The sequence below is a fragment of the Eptesicus fuscus genome, chromosome 20 (genome assembly GCF_027574615.1).
Source record: "Eptesicus fuscus isolate TK198812 chromosome 20, DD_ASM_mEF_20220401, whole genome shotgun sequence".
Taxonomy (NCBI): domain Eukaryota; kingdom Metazoa; phylum Chordata; class Mammalia; order Chiroptera; family Vespertilionidae; genus Eptesicus; species Eptesicus fuscus.
This window is the reverse complement of record NC_072492.1, coordinates 37,053,633-37,071,184: the sequence shown is the minus strand read 5'-3', so window position 1 is coordinate 37,071,184 and position 17,552 is coordinate 37,053,633.

Genomic DNA, 17,552 nt, shown 5'->3' with positions numbered 1-17,552 from the left:
TTTTTGCATCAAATTGTGACTGGCAATAAAAAGTGGATTTATTTTGAGAATCCCAAATGCACAAAATCATGGGTTGATCCAGGCCAACCATCAACATCGACTGCAAGGCCAAATCGCTTCGGAAAGAAGACAATGCTCTGCATTTGGTGGGGTCAGGAAGGTGTGGTATGATGAGCTTCTAAAACCAGGTGAAACCATTAATACTGATCACTACCGACAACAAATAATCAATTTGAACCACGCTTTGATCGTAAAACCACCAGAATGGGCCAGAAGACTCAGCAAAGTAATTTTGCTTCATGATGACGCACCATCACACACTTCAAAACCAGTTAAAGACACGTTAAAAGATCTTGCCTGGGAAGTATTAACCCACCCGCTGTATTCACCAGACCTTGTCCTTCAGATTACCACTTGTTCTGATCGATGGCACACGCACTTTCCGAGCAGCACTTCAAAATGTACGAAGAAGTGGAGAATTGGGTCTCTGAATGGTTTGCCTCAAAACAAGAAAAGTTCTCTTGGGACGGTATCCACAAATTACCTGAAAGATGGGGGAAATGTGTAGCTAGCGATGGACATTACTTTGAATAAAGCACTTTTGATGTTTCTCTTGAAATTATCATGTTTTCTTTGATTACAAAATCCGCATTTTTAACCGGTATCCACATTATTAACCGGTACTGGTTAAAAATGTGGATTGACCATGTTAAAAATGCAGGTTGACCCTTTACTGGTTAATAATTAAAACTTGTAAATGCTCTTTTTTTGGCACAAAATTTGACATTTTTAAGCGTAAAAATATCTATGATGTTAATGCCTTCAGAAAATTTGACATATGAAGTTTTGAAGCTTGTTGTCAATACAACAAAATAGCATACATATCAAATTGCATATATATCAACATATGTGTAACTCCATCTATTGAAAAAAATCCGCATTATTAACCGGTACACCTAGTAGTTCAGCCACATTTCCTCTAGACTAGAGGATTCTGTAAACATAAAGACTAAATTATAAAGTTCACTACCAACAAAAATCCTTATATAAAATAATAAGGGAAAGAAAGGATGGGGAAATTAATATATAGAGTATATGGTACAAAACAAGCAAGAAAGAAAATACACATAGCTTCTACAATAATTATTTCTGAAACTTGTCAGAAGTTGATATTTATAACTTTCCTCTTCCATTACTCATTTTATTTTCACTTTTCCCTAAAAGGGCACTTCAGTTTGTTTTTTAACCAGGCCAGGTGACCAAACCTTCATTCTTTTTTCTTTTTTTTTTAGAGAAAGAGAGAGTAGAAAGGAAGGAGGGAGGGAGGAAGGGAGGGAAAGAGGGAGGGAGAGAGAAACATCGATGTGAGAGAGACACATAAATTGGTTGCCTCCTGCATGCACCCCAACCAGGGCTGGGGATTGAACCTGCCACCTAGGCATGTGTCCTTGATTCAGGAACCAAACCCGTGACCCTTCAGTGCGTGGGCCAATGCTCCAACCCCTGACCCACACCAGCCAGGGCCAAACCTTCATTCTTGAAGAATCTAAATCTTCAGAATTGAGTTGCTACCATTTTTCTTTAACTTTTACTACTGGACATGGAAGCAGGAAGAGGCACATTCCATGGGTCCCAGGCATAGTGCTCCCTAACTTCATTGTGTAGCACCCAGTTTGTCCTTCCTATCTGAGATCAGCCACCTCAGACGGTAACTTCCTTCTTCGTTGTTGGTAGCAGAAGCTGCTATGGAACTGGGCTTCCTAGAGTCAGTGGGTATGACAGGGGCTCAGGATGAGGCCAGGTTACAGAACTTAGTCATCAGAGTCAAGGTGGACATAATGACTGTAATGGGCAGAAGGACCAAATGGCAAGCTGGGCTGTAGTGTGATGGCCAACAGACCATGATCTTTCCTGGCAGGTGGACAGCCGATGATGGTATTTCATGACTATCATAGCCAAAAATGAGCCAGATGAGCTAGCAGAAGGCTGATGTCAACCAATGCAAAGGAAAATCATGCTCCCTCCCCCATTTCCAGACCCAAAGCATTTTTGGCTGTAGAGCCCATTGATCGAAGGGGAGGCCAGTTTCCTTCAGGAAAAATCTTGCAATGCCACAGAAGCTTATATCATAACTAGAGGCCCGGTGCACGAAATTTGTGCATGGGGGGGTCCCCTCAGCCCAGCCTGCACCCTCTCTAATCCAGGACCCCTCAGGGGATGTCCAACTGCCGGTTTAGGCCCGATCCTGGGCTGTCAGACAGCCCTCTCACAATCCGGGACCATTGGCTCCTGACTGCTCACCTGCCTGCCTGATTGCCCCCAACTGCCCCCTCTGCCAGCCTAGTTGCCCCCCCCCCCCCCGCCGCCAGCCTGGTCGCTCCTCACTACCACCTTCTGCTGGACTGGTTGCCCCTCCCGCGCCCCCCCCCCCCCCGTAGGCCTGGTCGCCCCATGCAGCCTGCTGTTCGGTCGTTTGGTTGCCCCTTACTAACCCCCTTGCCGGTCTGGTTGCTCCACGCAGCCTGTTCGGTTGCAATAGTTGCTTAGGTATATATATATATATATATATATATATATATATATATATATAATTATCTCACTCTTCCCCCAAAGGTGCTCACAGCCATTTATCAGAGCAACTGTACCCTGAGGAAAGGGGAATACTCAGACCTTTCAAGACTTTGGATACAGGGTCTGAGCTGACTCTGATACTAGGGGACCAAAGTGCTATTAAGAACACATATTAGAGCCCTGGACAGGTAGCTCAATTGATTATGTCATCCCAATACACCAAGGTAGCAGGTTTGATCCTCAGTTGGGGCACCTATAAGAATCAACCAATGAATGAATAAATAAGTGGAACAACAAATTGATCTATCTATCTATCTATCTATCTATCTATCTATCTATCTCTCAAATCAATTTTTTAAAATTGTATAAAAAGAACACATACTGTATTAGAATAGGACACACACAGGTCAGGCAATAAAAGGAGACCTGGCCAAGTTCATCCCACAGTAGGTGTAATAGGTCCACTTATTCACCTGGTGATCATTTCCCTGGTCCCCGAATCCATAACTGGAATAGAGTAGAGTACTTAATAGCTAGCAGAAGTTAAGTGGAAACGGCCCCCTACGCTTGCCTAGATAGTACATCAGAAGGAATAGCCCACACCAGGTAGAATGATAGTGATTATAGACCACAAAGGATGCAGGAGTGGTGGTCCCTGTTATGTCTCCATGTAAGTCATCAATCTGGCCCTTGACAACAACCAGATAATGGTGGAGGTAACAAAGTGGTAGCCCCAGGTCGCCCCAATTTAACTGCTGCGCCAGATGACGTGACAGTTTTCCTAGAACAGATTGACAATTTTACCCCTGACATCTGGTACGTGGCTATTCATTTGGTGAAGAAAAAAAGAATCTTACAAAAGTACACTTCCATTTCCTCGCTCTCTGACTTTGAATACTGTTGTTATGTTTACATTGTATTTTAGTTGGCATTTCCATGTTTGTTAATGAATGAGTATTTTTCTCACATGCTTATTAGTCATTTGGTTTTTCTCTATTATGAAGTTCCTATTCAAAGCATTTTGCTCATTTTCTCTTGGACTATTTTTAACTGTTTTGTATCTTTTGTCACTTACATGTACTACAAATATCTCCTCACATTCTGTGACTTGCCATTTGGTTCTGTTTATTTTTCATGAACAAAAATTCTTAATTTTAATATAATGAAATGTTTCATTTTTTTAATGATAGATGTTTTTGTCTCCTTTTAAGAAATCTTTCTAGCCCTAACTGGTTGGGCTCAGTGGATAGAGCATCGACTTGCGTACTCAAGGGTCCCAGGTTCAATTCCCGGTCAAGGGCATGTACCTTGGTTGCGGGCACATCCCCAGTAGGGGGTGTGCAGAAGGTAGCTGATTGATGTTTCTCTCTCATTGATGTTTCTAACTCTCTCTCCCTCTCCCTTCCTCTCTGTAAAAAATCAATAAAATATATGAAAAAAAACTTTATAATGTCTTGGTGACTGGTAAGGCAAGTCTTCCCATCTTATATTCTTCAAGAGTGTCTTGTTTTTTTTCTTGCCCCTCTGCATTTCTATAATAATGTTAAAATTAACTTTACAAGTGCAACAAAACCAAATTAACCTTAGTAGGATTTATATTGGAATTATGATTGCATTGAATTTAGAGTTCAATTTGGATGGAATTGACATCTTATAATCCTCAGTCTTCCAATCTATCAGAACAGTACATATACCTCTCTTTTCATTTACCTTGTCTCTAAAATTTATCAAAATTATATCAGTTTCTCCAAAGAAATCTTATTCATATTTTGTTAGATTTATCCTAGGTTATTTATATGTTTTGTGCTCTTTTAAAAGGTACCTTGTTAAAATTTTTTTTTCTAACCGTTGCTGATATAGATAAGCAATTGATTGCTTAGTGTGATAAATTTTATATAACATAAAATTTGCCGTTTTAACCATTTTTAAGTGTACAATTCAGTGGCATTAATTACATTCACAATGCTGTACAGCCATCACCACTGTTCATTTCCAAAACATTTTCATCACCCTTCATCATACTGTTGTGAACATTTGTGTACAAGTATCTGCTTAAATCTATGTTTTCAATTCTTTTGAATTGCTGTGTCACATGGTAATTCTTTGCGTAACATTTTAAGGAATGTAAAACTGTTTCTGCAGTGGCGGAACCACTTTGCATTCTCATCAGTAATGTACGAGGGTTCCAGTCTCTCCACAGCCTCTTTGACACTCGCTATTTTCCGTTGTTTGATAATAGCCAAGCTACTACATGCAAAGGGGTTTCTCTTTGTGGTTTTGATTTGCAATTTCCTAATGACTAATGATGAGCATTCTTTCATGTATTTATTGGCCATTTGTATATCTTCTTTGGAGAAATGTCTATTCAAATCCTTTGACCATTTTTCAACTGGATTGTTTGTCTTTGTGCAATTAACTTTTAAGTTGATTTTGCTAATGTATTAAACATTTCTATAAATTGAAATAATTTATCTGTAGCTCCTTTTGGATTTTCTTGCTACACAATTAGTTCATTTGCAAATAACAGGTTTGTTTCTTCCTCACCAAATCAAGCATCCTTGTCCTGTTTCTGATCTCAGAAGGAAAAACTTCAATATTAAGTATGATGTTTGCTAGAGGTTTTTTATAGATATCCCTTATCAGGTTATAGAAGTTCTATTCTTAGTTTGCTCAAAGTGTTAATTATTAACGATGGTAAATTTTATCAGATGCTTTTTCTGTTTTTGAGATCAATATATGGTTTTTACTTTTTACTCATGTTCACGTGGATGATTACATGAATCGATTTTTCTAATGTTATCAAACTTCATTTCTGGAATAACTCAATTGGGTCATGATGTATTACCCTTTTTATACATTACTGGTTTCAGTTTGCTAATGTTTTGTTTATTTAGGATTTTAAAATTTATGTTCATGAGTGAGATTGGCAGGAGGCAGCCAATCCATGTTGCACTCTCACATAGATGTTTCTCTCTCTCTCTCAATCAATCAATTTTTAAAATTTCCCATAAACATTTTCATTCAATGTTTTTGTGGACATATATTTAATTTTCCCTCGGGTAAATATCTAAGAATGAACAAATGAATCATAGTATAAGTATCTGCTTAACTTTTTAAGAAACTGCCTGTTTTCCAAAGTGCTTGTACCATTTGTTCAATGTACAAATGTGTCAGGTTTCCAGTGCTCCATCTCCTTTCCAACACTTGGAGTTTTCAGTCTATTTGCATTTTAGCCATTTGATGAGTATGTGATGATATCTCACTGTGGACTAATAATGTTGACCTTTTTCCTGAGCTTATTAACTACTTGTATAGTTTCTTCTGTAAAGTGGTGTTCATGTCTTTTGGCAAATTTTTTATTGAGTTGATTGTCTTTTTCATCATTTAGTTGCAGGAGTTTCTTTATATATTCTAGATACAAGTCTTTTATTAAATACTAGAGGCCTGGTGCACGAAATTCGTGTAGGGGAGGTCCCTCAGCCCAGCCTGCACCCTCTCCAATCAGGAACCCCTCAGGGGATGTCCAACTGCTGGTTTAGGACATCCCTCTAACCGGCAGTTGGACATCCCTCTCGCAATTCTGGACAGCTGGTTCCTAACCACTTGCCTGCCTGCCTGCCTGCCTGATCGCCCCCTAACTGCTCCCCTGCTGGCCTGGTCACTCCCTAACTGTCCAGAAGGAAGTCAGACATCTGGAAGATGTCTGGTCACCCGGTCTAATTAGCATATTACCCTTTTATTAGTGTAGATAACAAAATAAAACATTTTTTGGATTGTGTGTATTGCAAACTTTTTCTTCTAAACTGTGACTTGCCATAAGGTTCAAGGTACTGGATTTTGTTGTTTTCCAAAATGCTGGACTTTGTTCTAACAGGCAATTAGTCAGCTTATTCATAATAAACAATTCATTTGAGGTTTATTTTTCTTAGGTGTCAGGGAAGGTCTAAATTTGCATTTACTCTAAGGCTAAAATAGCCCTACTACTAACATGTTACTTTCTGAGGTCTCTACTGAGTGCCCTGGGTATTTTGTTGTTGTTGTTAATCCTCACCTGAGGACAATTTTCCATTGATATTTAGAGAAAGTGGAAGGGAGAAGGGAGGGGAGAGAGAAGGAGAGTGAGAGGAAAGAGAGAGAAACATCAATGTGACACATGATTGGTTGCCTCCCACCTGTGCCCCAATCAGGGTCCGGGGTCAAACCTACCACCCAGGCACGTGCCTCTGACCAGGAATCCAAACCAAAACCCTTTGCTGTGCAGGCAACGCTCTAACCAATGCTCTTAACAAGGATTGTCCATTCTGTGTGGCAAAGCTTGACTGTATACCAGCCTTCTGTAAGCTCTGGGAATTCGTTCGTTTACAGAACACCTGACTGTAATGTGTTGACTCAGATGTGTTGAGCTTAGTTAGTATTAAACAAGTCACCTGCATGGCTTAGTATTAAACAAGTCTCAAGGACACTCTGATACATATTTCTGGAGCTCTTTTTCTACCTGGTGTTCCACTTTGCTTTGGCCATTGGGAACTGCATGTAATATATTTCCTCATCTTCTTACTTTTACCTCTTAGTATGCACATTCAGCAAACATTTATCGAGCAACTACTATGTGCCATGTCCTGTGCAAATCATATAAGAACTGCATGTATATGCATATTTATAGACTACTAGGTTAGTCTATAAGTGGAGGGAATAAAGAGAAAGAATGAAACTCAACCTTAGAGCTATGGGATTGGAACATTAGCATTTGAATATAAGCAAGGAGTGACAGGTTCTGATTTGGGGTTTTAAAAAAGTTGTCAATTACAGGGAAGTGAATGGACGGCTCCTTGGTGACTGGCCAGATAAGGTGGAAGTTTTTCTCTGTCACCCTCGGGTCTATGGCTTGAGCAATGGGTGGACCGGGGTGTCACTGGCTGAGATAGAGCACCTTGGAAGAGGGCCAAGTTACAAGAGTCTGCAGAGTGGAGAGAGAAGATAGCTCAGAAAAGACAAACTTAGGGGAGCACCAACACGGCCAGAAGCGATAGGAGAAAGATGAGCCAGCCAAGAAGATAGAGAAGAAACCATCAGAGAGTTAGGAGGGGAACTGAGAGCAGACGTTTCCAAGAAGGGAGAGGCTGCATGTGTGAACTCCAGCTGAGGAGCTGGGGAGTGTCCAATAGATTTGGCAACTAATACGCTATTAGTGGAAAGGGGAGGTAGGGGGAAAGTTAAGCTGCCTTGAGTAGAGGAGGGAATGAGAGGCGAGAAAGAGGAGAGGGTACTATTCGTTGAGGAGTTGAGCTGTGAGGAGAGCAGAGCAATTGCTATAAGGTTTAGGGAAGATGGGTTATTTCAATGGGGTAGGCTTTGCTCATCAGAGCAGTAGGGAAAGAGCAAGAAGAGGGGGAGAGTTTTGGGAAGACTGAAGGAGGAAGACCGGAAGTGGTGTATGGTGATGGTGGGGGCAGGGTGCTCACGAGAGGTAGGAGTCACACTGAACAGCCTGGGCCCCCTGGAGGACGGGTGGTGTCACTACAGACAAGTTTACCGGAGTTGGGGGAGGAGAGGTTATTTATTAAAATTTTCAGTCCAAGGGCCTTTACTGATAGAGAAAAATCCTCTCCCACCTGAAGTTGGTTTCCTGTTCAGTTTATTAAGCTTCTGAATCTATTGAATATGTTCTATTACTTTAAACAATCGACATCTCTCTAATATTCACCCAAGTAAAAGTGAACACTTGGGGAATCGGCCAATTAAATTTCTCCAAACTCTTTAAACCTGAGTTACCAAAACAATGGCAGTAGGTAACACTCAATAGTGATTTACTCTGCCCTGAGCACTGTTTGATGTGCCTTACAAGCATTGCTTCACTTACCCTCACAACAGCCCTAAGTGGAAGCTACTATTGTGTGTGTTTTTTAAAATATGTTTTTATTGATTTTCAGAGAGAAAAAAGGAGAGGGGGAGAGAGAGAGAGACAGAAACATCAATGATGAGCCCACAACCCGGACCGGGAATCGAACCTCAACCTCCTGGTTCATAGGTCGACGCTCAACCACTGAGCCACACCAGTTGGGCGGAAGCTACTATTATTATCACCTGCTTCCCATTTTACATCCGAGGAGACTGAGGCCCAGAGAGGTGAAGTGCCTTGCCTGAGGTCACACTCAGTCACCTGGGCCGTGAAGACTCTACCACAGATGTACACTGTCATGCAAACATGGCTGGTTTTTCCGAACACTTTAAACACCTCAAGCAATTGGCAAAACACACACAAGTAAAATTATTTCCGAATGTGTTATGTCTGGTTATTAGGCAAACTGGAGCTTCTTTACAATGAGGAGAGCGAACTTAAAGCCACCATGTAGAAGTATCTCTTGTGTCCTCACTATTTTTTTAAAATATATATATTCTTATTGATTTCAGAGAGGAAGGAGAGGGAGAGAGAGAAACATCAATGATGAGAGAGAATCATTGATTGGCTGCCTCCTGCACGCCCCACACTGGAGTCTGAGTCCGAAACCCAGGCATGTGCCCTTGACCGGAATCGAACCTGGGACCCTTCAGTCCAGAGGCTGAAGCTCTATCCACTGAGCCAAACCGGCCAGGGCCAGGATGTCTAGGTTCTCAGGCAGAGGCCTGCCCATGGTCAGAAGCATCTGTGACCCTGGACATCCTGCTGTGTCTCCTGCTGCTTTCCACACCTGTCTAAGCGGAGGTGTGCCTAATTATCCTTCTCTTCCTGATGGAGCCCTGCCCCTGACATCTTGGAAAGGTTTTTTGCTACCCCAGGACACGGAAGCCGCTATCATCCTGGGAATCTTAATTCCTCGGAGTGGAGTTGTTTCTATTGGGAATAAGTGCACTTATTTCCCAAAGTGCCACATTGGATCCAGCTGGAGAGTCCCGGGTGTGAGAGGACACGCTCATGGGGAGGGCATGCAAGGTTTGGGGGTTTGCTGCGCCGATGAGGCAGAAGGATGAGGGTGCCTCTGTATGACAGGTCCTCGCAGTCCTTCTTGGCATCCGCCCTCCAGGCCTTTCCATCCGAGATGGAGGAGGCATGGCAGGATCCACCAAGCGGCCAGCTCCATCCTTCACGGACACACCTGCCACAGCACTTGGAGTGCTGCGTCTGTTTACCGTTTGGCTAAATCACGGGAGAGAATCCCTGCTCGCTCTGGGGTTTACCGGCCAAAATGACGGTGACCTGGTGCACGGGAGGCCCCGTGGGTCGTGGGCTGCTGCCTTTCTCTGCACAGTCCCAGAGCTCCAGTGTTTCCTGCCCCGGACTGGGAGGCTCCAGGCCCCTCAGCCTGGGCTTCAGGCTTCTGTCTCCCCAACCACCGAGCACAGCGCCTGCCTGACACCTTAGTAGGTGCAAAATAAATGCTGTGGACATGCTTGAATGAATAAATGAACTAACTCCCCCATCCTCTCCAAGTTGAGTCTTAGGAAACCCCATTTCCTCCAGTTACCCAAAAGATATCCGACCCGGTATTTTTTTCTGCAAAGTGAGATGGGTTAATGTGGTCTCCTCCCACGTCTCCCAGCTGACAGCACTGGAACCTGAGATAGGGGCCTGGGCCCTGCAGAAACCACTCCCTCCTTCCCACCCCACCCCACCCAGGTCCCCTTCGGCGCCACTGGCCAGGCACCAGTTGAAATGAACCAGTCCTGGGGCAGAGCTGAGGCTCCGGGGTCCTGATTGGCTGCACCAGGTCTATTCAAAAGGAAACAAGGAGTGGTAGAGAGGGGAGCCTGGGCTTGGGGACTCCCTTCCCTCCCCCAGGCTCTTGGGGAGACAGAGGAGCTACTGAGCTGAGTCAGCTGGAGTCTGGTTGGCCTCCCCCTCAGGGAGCAGAGGCACATGGGAGGGATAGAGGTCTCCTCAGACCTCAACTTTCCTGCTGGGATTGGGTGTGAGCAGCTCAAGGTCCCCAATTGGGATAGTCCACAAAGGAGGGGAAGCTCAGGGGTTTGGGGCCCAGAGGCCTTGCTCCTTCACTTTCCCACCAGCCAGGCCTTTGGGTCTCTCCCCCCACCTGTTGGGAGCATCAGAACCTCAGGGTCCAGCATACGGAGGACCCCCCTCAAGAGACGGCATGCTGATTGGGGTTTTCTCCGAACCGTGGCCATGGCTACTATTTACCAAACTTTACTAGGTGCCTGGAGCTGTGCTAAGGGCTTCCTGTACAATATCTCATTCCACAGGCAGTGCCTCTCGGAGGCTGGATGTTATGGGTGAAGAATCTGCGACTTTAAAGACATCAGGAAACTTACTCAAGGTCACACAGCCAGCAAGAGGCCAGACCCAATTGGTTTGATTCCAAGGCCATTGACTTAACCACAACTCTCCTTCACACACACACACACACACACACACACACACACACACTCACAGTACACAGTGGGGAACACACCCATAGGCCCAGGCCCTGAGACAGATCCTGCCATCAGCTGTCAGGCAGAGGCCCCAAACATCTGGCTCAGCAGATAGGAAGGATGGAGCTGTCCCGTCCCTCAAGTCAGGCCTGGCCCTTTCCTGGGGGAACCATTTGTACCCTCTTTCAGGAGGGATGGAGAGAGAAGGGGCCCTCGTGGGCTGTGAGGGGAGGCCCAGACTTAACAGGGAGACCCACCGTCCCTGAGTAGAGGTCAGAGAGAAATCTCAGGGGATGCATGAGAGAGGCAAGCCAGGGGCAAGACAGAGGGGCCAGGGGAGCAGATCATCCCATCCTTCCTCTCCCTGGGGCACACCAACAGCTGTCTGGCCACACAACACAGCAGGCTCCAATTCCCTTTACCTCTCCCTTCCTTCTCCTCCTTTAATCACCACCCAGGCCCAGCCCAGGGAGTTGGTGATCCAGTCAATTGTAGTTAACTCTCCAATAACACAGCTACATGGACCCACTTATACACGGATTTTTTCCAATAAATATATATTTGGCCATCCAGCCACCTGTATCCTTGGGTTTTGCATCTGCCGATTCAACTCACTGGGAAAAACTGTATTTTGGATCCCCAACTGGGAATCTGTGAATTCGGAGGGCCAATCGTTCTGTGTTATTTTATACTAGAGGCCCAGTGCACGAAATTCATGCATGGGGTTGGGGGGGGTGTCCCTCAGTCCAGGCTGCACCCTCTCCAATCTGGGACCCCTCGGGGGATGTCCCACTGCCTCTCACAATCTGGGACCACTGGCTCCTAACCGCTCGCCTGCCTGCCTGCCTGATCATCCCTAACTGCTCCCTTGCTGGCCTGATCGCCCCTAACTGCCTCTGCCTCACCCTGCACCCAGGACCCAGGATTCCCTCCTCCGGCCGGTCACAGGCACCTGGGACCCGGGCTTTCCTCCTTCTGGCCGGCCACAGGCACCCAGAACCTGGGCCGGCTTCGCCCGGGCTGGCCGCAGCTGCAGGGGATCGTGGGTGGGTGGCTTTGCCTGGGCCGCAGCCACAGGTGCCCCAGACCGTGGGGCGGGTGGCTTGTCCCTTTCCCAGGCAGCAGCCTGGCTGGTCCCCATTCCTCCTTCGCAAACTCATTTGTGCCTGGCTGGTCCCCACTCTTCTCTCCCCAGTGTTGAGTGTCTGAGCAATTTCTGCAGTGAGGGCATGATGACCATTTGCATATTAGCTCTTTATTATATAGGAGGATAAGGGACTTGAGCATCCACAAATTTTGGTATCTGAAAGGGTCCTGGAACTAATCCCTGTTGATGCTGAGGGACGACCACAGTTAAGTTTTGGGGAGCCAAAAGTCACACAAGGATTTCTGACTGTGTGGGGGCTCAGAGCCCCTAACCTCCCCCGTCCCCCATTTTCCAAGGCTCCATTGTATTACTGTTAAGGTGTGATGTGGAGTCACAGTTGCAGTGGTACATTTTATCAGCACTTAGTGGCTTTAAATAAAGTGCACAGGAGAGGGTGGCTAGGGGGGGATCCCTCCTTAAGCTGGGGTTCCCCTCACACAGTGCCTGTTGCCAGGAGGTTCCGAGTGCACCCTTCTAGACACAACCTACACCACCACCATGGCTCCTGGCATCATGGGCCCTCAGAGCCCAGAGGGATCCTGCCTGGGGCTGACCCCCACTCAGCCCCCAGCAAAGGAAATCGCTCCAGGGTTCAAAGGGACAGGCATGGAAGAGAGAGACGGGACACAGAGCCAGCTTCCAGGGGGTGGCTGACAGCGTGGAGAACCCAAGGTCAGCTCCTACTATGCCTAGTTCTAGCTCCTACTGGGTGCGGGCTCACCCTGAAAGCAGAGGGTGCCGGGGTCACGGATGGGGCCTCAGGAAGGGAGGAATATGTGGTGGAGGAGGACCTGGAAAGGAGGAGGACAAGGGGAGGAGGGGAGGGAAGGAGAGGGGAGGGAAGGGAAGGGGAGAGAAGAGGAGAGGGGATGAGAGGAGCATTTCTCTCTGTGTTGGGTGGCAAGTCAACAGGAAGGGAGGTGGCTGGACTAGAAAAGGGACTGGGCTCAATTTCAAACATTTAACCAGGTGAAGCGTGAGCATGGACATCAGGACCAGTAGGTCAGGGCCTGGGATCAAGTTCACAGCCAGGAGGCCAGGACGAGGGGTTGGCAGAAACTAGGTCAGAAGGAGGAATTTGGACTTTACCTAGAGGCAGCCAGGAGCAGCTGGGGGTGGGGTAGGGAGTGCAGAATCAGTGGGACGTGGGACTCTCACCACAGGTCCCCCCACCCCACACAGAGACCCCCCCAGGTGTGGGTCCTTGTCCTGCAGTCCCACCCTCCAGGGTTCACCTCTCCACCCCCGAAGGTTCTCTGCCCTCCCCGCGGGTCCTTTCAGGTGAAGAGCTCTCTCGTGCTGACCTGTGTCCAGGGCCCCTGGGTCTAGGCGGGCAGACCTGAGCTGCATCGGGCAGTGAGCGGTGGGGAGCACGGGGGCTCTCCCAGCCTGTCCACCCCAGGCCCCAGGCCTCTGGGTTCTCGCGGGCTGTGGTTTTCCGGTCTGCTGCAGCCCTCCGGAGCCCCAGCGGAGCGTCCCACGTGTGCCTGGCTCCCTCAGACCAATTTGACCTCCAACTGTCACTGACCCGGGAAGAGCCGTTTCCTGGAAAGTTTTCCCTCCCTGCCCCCATCCCAAGCTTTGTACCCTGGCTGCTAGCCTGGGAATCCCAGTTCCAGCTCCCTTGCTTCTGAGTTGCGTGACCTCTGGGAGGTCACACCATGTATTGTGTCCCCTTTTCTCCCAGTATAGTGAGGATTAACCAAGAGCAGTCTGTAAGCACGGACAGTTTACCTCATTGCGGGTGGTCTTTGTATATGTTGATTAAGCCTTTCTGTATGGATGAGGAAGCAGAGGGTCAGAGGTGGCTAGTTAATGGGGAAGAGATGAGGCCTAGATTTCAGCCTCCTGCCCTGGGCTGGGGCTCCTTCCAAGACTAAACTCTTCCTCCCTTTGAAACCTTGCTCTCTCTGGAGACTTGTGAACTGCTCTCTCCACCTGTGCGCTGTATTTTATCCCTGGAGACAGCAGGTAGACAGTGGGATTCGTGATGGATGAGATTGTACCAAAAAGGGTGGGAAGATGGAGGCAGGGCTGGGTTGAAAACTGAAAGTGACCTCAGGGGTTAGCACTGCAGGCAACCGGGATAATACAGTCGAATGCTCTACACCAGAGGATTCCACCTATCTTTCAAGACACCTCCTCCTTGAAGCCTTCCCTAACTACTTCATTCTCTTATGGGAGAACTCCTGGGGCCTGAGAAGCTGCAGCTTAGCCTTGGCTAGCTGAGTGTTCCCTGACCATCTCTTCATCATCTAGTCATTACTAGAGAGTTTTTCCATGTATTAGCTCTTTTAATCCTTCTAACAGCTTTGAGTTTACTGCCACGGTTCTAAGGTTCAGGGAAGTCTGTGTGTCTTGCTCACAGGCATTGGCTGAAACTCAAGGTCAGGCTACCTGGTTCCAAATCGCACACAGTCTTGTCCACTGGAGTGCTTCTCCAGAGCTTGGGTGGGGCAGCCTCTGGGCACGTAAATTCAAACTCCATGTTTCCTGGCAGCAAAGGTACAAAGGAAAACCTGATGCGGTAGGTGGTCCTCCCTCGTCTGAAACAAAGAACCTACCAGTTCCCCTGAAGTTCCAGACTTTATCCTGGTGCTTAATTCCAGGAGGAATTTATTTCATGGATTCCATGTAGCATCTTTACCTAGTGGCTTGCAGAAAGGTGACAGAAACGTGTCCAAAACAACCATCAGAAGCTAAAGGCTAACATAAGTGAAAACTTGAGGTGAGTTTCCCAGGGAAATGGCCGGAATAAACTCCAGGTGATAGTTTCCTGGCTTCTGACTTGACCTGTGGAGGAGCTGAGAGATCAGAAGAGCCAGCATGGGAGGTGGAAAGAGTTGAAAGAGCATTGTTGCCACCAAGAGTAAGGATCAAATATTGGCCCTACTGCCTACTGTGTGACCTCAGGTGAGTTACTTAACCGCTCTGAGCCTCATTTTCCCAATCTGTAAAATGGGAATGAGAAGGCATCCCTCAAGTAATTATTATGGGGGCTCATTCAATCATTCACTTAGTAAAAATTAAAAACCTACCTTGTGCCAGGCACTGTGGAAGGCTCTGGAGATACAGTGATGGACAAGGCCAGCAAAGAGCGTGCCCTTGTAGAGTTTACATTTAGTGGAGAAAGATCATAATAAACAAACAAACAAACAGGAAACGATCTTCTGGTAGGAAGAAGAAGAGAATTGGTGATATGATTCTGGCTGAGATGACTGGGCGTCCTCTCATTTCCATTCTCCTCTTCTTCCTAGGTACTAGAACTCTGGACACATGACTTCCCAGAATAAAGACTACATTTCCCAGGCTCCCTTGAATCTAAGTGTAGCCATGTGACTAGGTTCTGACTAGTAGGATATACACAGAGGCAACCTTTGAGAAATATATATTTTTAAATCTTTATTGTTTAAAGTATTACATATAGTATTACATGTGTCTCCTTTTTCTCCCATTGACCTCTCCCCGGCCACTCCTACCCCCCAGCACATGCCCTCACCTCCCTAATGTCTGTGCCCATTGGTTATGCTTATATGCATGCATACAAGTCCTTTGGCTGATCTCTTACCCCCCCTCCCTCCCCTGCCTTAGAGAAATATTCTTAAAGAGAGAGAGCGCATCTTTCTTTAACCCTTTCTCCTTCCTGCTGAATGGAATGCAGAGGTGATGGCTGGAGCTCAAGCAGCCATATTGGACCATGAAGAGAAGGCCACCTGCTAAAGATGCCACCAGATAGAAGGTACTTGGGTAGGGTCCCTGACACTGCAGAGTACCATTGCCAGCCGGTGACCTCCTCTCTCCAGACTTCTACATCCAAGAGAAATAAACGTGGGTCTTGCTTAAGCCACTAAGACTTTGGGTTTTCTCTCACACACATTCCTCCCTGATTTTCCAGTGATAGAGTGGCTGGGGTTATCTCTAAATGGATAGTCAAGGTGTGTTGTTTTTTTCTGGGGTAACATTTTATCGGAGACTGAACAGTGAGAATGACCCAGCTGGGGGAAATTGGGGAGGAGCCCCTAGGAAGGTGGGGAGAGACAAGCAGGAATGGCACTGGTGCCGTGGTGGAACAGAAGGCGGGAGGTGAGCAGAGGGCAGGAGTAACCCAGAAGCGGGATGGGTGTTACCCCACGTGTGGGGGAGCCATGAAGGATTGTATACAGGGCAGCGATGTCTTCTGATTTCTGTTTCTAAAAGAGCACTCTGAGCCCGGCCGGCGTGGCTCAGTGGTTGAGCATCGACCTATGAACCAGAAGGTCACGGTTCGATTCCAGGTCAGGCACAGGCCCGGGTTGTGGGCTTGATCTCCAGTGTGGGGCCTGCAGGAGGCAGTCGACCAATAATTCTCTCTCATCATTGATGTTTCTCTCTCTCCCTCTCCCTTCCTCTAGGGGGTCCAGCTGTCACAGGCCCACATTGCTCCTCCTAACACCTCACTGCCAAGCCCATTGCAAGGGAGAGAAAGCAGCCTCCCCTTCCAACGCCCACTGCCAAGTCTCCACTTCTCCCCGAGGACGAGGACGGCCTGCATTCCAGGATGATGGAAGATGAGAGAGTCTCGTCCCTTCAGGAGAACTTCACTCCCTGCCCACAGTGTCTCCCTGTGTGGGAAGATCATCATATGGGGCTGCAACCAAATCACTGTTCGGGGTGGCTTTCTGCCAGCCCAGTCTGGGGGTCCACCCTGGGCTTACCTCATCCCCTTTGGCCTTGGTTCCCCCAACTTCTGTGAGCACAGACTTGGACCAACACACCCGTGGACCTTGAGGAGGGGTCCTGGTAGGCTCCTCCCTTAGAGCTTTAGGCGATGGCAGGATGGGGGTGGCAAGAGGGACTCTCAGGGGAGAGGATGACAGAGCGTGAGGCCCTGGGGAGCCAATCAGGATACACTCTCAAGGTGTCCTGGGTCCCCGCTGAATTCCCCAGCATGCCAGGCTTTCTGACCATCTCCATCCTACCCAGGGACGTGGCTAAGGGGGGGCAAGCCCCTCTCATCTTGTTTCTCCAGCGCCCACCCCTGTGCCGGGCTCCTGGGGCCTTCAGCTGAACGGAACGGACCCAACTCCAACGTGGACTAAAATGAGGCACAGGAGCCACGGCTCCTTCCCGGAGAAGCACAAACACGCAAGATGCGACATTGGGCAGATCAGTGGAGACATCCTCATCCAGTCAGGGCCACGGAATGATCTAGAACACACGGTGTGAGCAGAAAGGACCAGATGCCAGCCTGCTCTGGGCTGCGGGAGTGGTGCCCGCAGAACAGCCGGGCAGGTTCTGCTCTAATCCGGATGTTCCCATTTGTCACGACCTGGAAGAGGTGCTCATGGCTGCCTCCCGCGCTCAGCTACCCCCGGGCCCCTGGGCCAGGCAGGGGGCAATGCCCCGGGGCCTTCCGGGCTCTGGTGGGAAGGCAGGGCCGTCACTTGGCATTCGCTGCCAAAGGCCACAGGACGCAGCCAGCCCC